The sequence below is a fragment of the Lygodium microphyllum genome, chromosome 10 (genome assembly GCF_053477565.2).
Source record: "Lygodium microphyllum isolate KBCC chromosome 10, Lygodium_microphyllum_v1.1.10, whole genome shotgun sequence".
In the NCBI taxonomy this organism is placed as follows: domain Eukaryota; kingdom Viridiplantae; phylum Streptophyta; class Polypodiopsida; order Schizaeales; family Lygodiaceae; genus Lygodium; species Lygodium microphyllum.
Genome location: NC_141144.1, coordinates 37,670,810 through 37,672,833, shown reverse-complemented (window position 1 = coordinate 37,672,833; position 2,024 = coordinate 37,670,810).

Genomic DNA, 2,024 nt, shown 5'->3' with positions numbered 1-2,024 from the left:
GAATACTCATGAGTCACCAGTGTTTCAGATTTGCTAATAACTAGAAACAATTTATAATATAAAATCTTCACCATGATATAAAACATGACACATTGCAAATAATGAATTTCAAAACTTGAAAAAACTATCAATCATACAAAACAAATTGTGAATGAGACATAGACATGAAATCTTGGAATAATTACTCTTAAAAATTAAAAGCACTTAACTAACTTAATCTATAGGCATAAATTACGAGTCCCATTCCATGGAGTATAGAGTTTTACAAAGTTGCCAATATTTTCAAGATAGGTTTGGATTCACAAGTCATGGAAACTCCAAAATTTGATAGATTGTTTTACAAAATGCAAGTAGAGTTAGTAAGAGTCAAGTTACTCAAAAGGGGTTAGCTAAGATAGGACCAAGCTCTACAAGGGGTCTCTGTGCCTTTTGCAGGATCAATCCCACACTCTACCTTGAGGTCTGCAAAGGATATACGTGCAACCTTGTCATCTACCAACATTGATCACTTGCCTTTAACTCTATCACATGCATGATCACTTCATCTGGGGCATACCTTGGCTTCCTGCACAACCACAAGTTTTGGCCTAGGCGCCAAAACTCAACAAGACAGATGATGAGCCAAGGAATTGCATACACATCAGACTCCTTGCTATAGGCAGACTGGCACAGTGGGTCGTATATCTCAAGTGCAATCCAATGTCTTCTTCTCCTTTCCAACTCTCCTTTCCGCTGATGCTCATCTATGAGGTGCATGGGATCATTTGGACCACCACAATTGATTGCCAACCTTGTCATGTCAGAAATGAGCATTAGACCCTAGTCTATGATGCCAACCCTAGGGATTTTCTCTTTGGTAAATTCTAGTACCATGTTCTTGGCATGAAAGTCTGAATGGATGATGCTAGCACTATGCACGGCCTTCAACCCATCCACTAGTGCATGAATAATGTTTGGCATCTTATTGATAATGCCCACAATCCTAGCTTTCTCCTCTACATTGGGCACCTTGTCAAGATTAGGGTTGAATCCCACTGATGGCTTGTGCAAGTGCTCAATTGTTCTTATATATCTACATTCCTTGAAAGGACCCCACATCAATACATCATTCAATGTACCACCATTGAATAAGGGGAAGACTGTAATCCAAGGGGGCTCAAATGTGAAGGCAATGCATTGCACAATATGCATTGACCTTTTGCATCCCACGCTCCACTTGAAACTATTGTAACTTGGCATTATTAGAGCCCTTGTACATTTTGGCACAAAATTTCAAATTTGAAGGAAAATAACATATGTTATCTATTGTGGCTTCCACACACTGCCCAAAGGAGCCGTCATTGATGTCTTTGCTTAGCTTTATTACATCAAAAGGAATTCCAATTGTTGGCACACATTGGTGATTCCTCAATGTTTGCCACATAGTTCTTGCCCCCGACAGATCATTTTGCTGTCTTGTGGAACTAGGACTAGGACTTGCACCTATTGTAGTCTTCAAACGCTTTGGTAGAGAGGAGGCACCAGACAAGTCCTTTGCCCACTTTGAACATGCCGCCTCCTCTCTCCATCACTTATTTATTCATTTATAGCCCATCAGGAAACTATCTAGGTGAATTCATGACCAAGTGCCCATCCATACCCAAGGGGGAAGGGAGGGTGTCACAATCAAAATGACACATCTATGTCAAGTTCACGACACAATGCCAAGTCAATTGTGACATACTTGTCAAAAGGCACTCACTTGTTGACTTCACAACTGAGTGCCTACTTGACAAGCACCTTTCAGCCCTACACACACACACACACACACACACACACACACACACACACATCACGAGACAAGTATCATGACATGTATATGTTGAATACACGACACATGCCAATCCACATATCTCACAAGTGACTACAAAATACATATACAAAAAGACTCAAAGATACAAATAATGCATGGCAAGAGACCCATCTCATGACACACGTACATGCCAATCAACGGCCCCTTGCCATACACATGTGTGTGAAGAGTA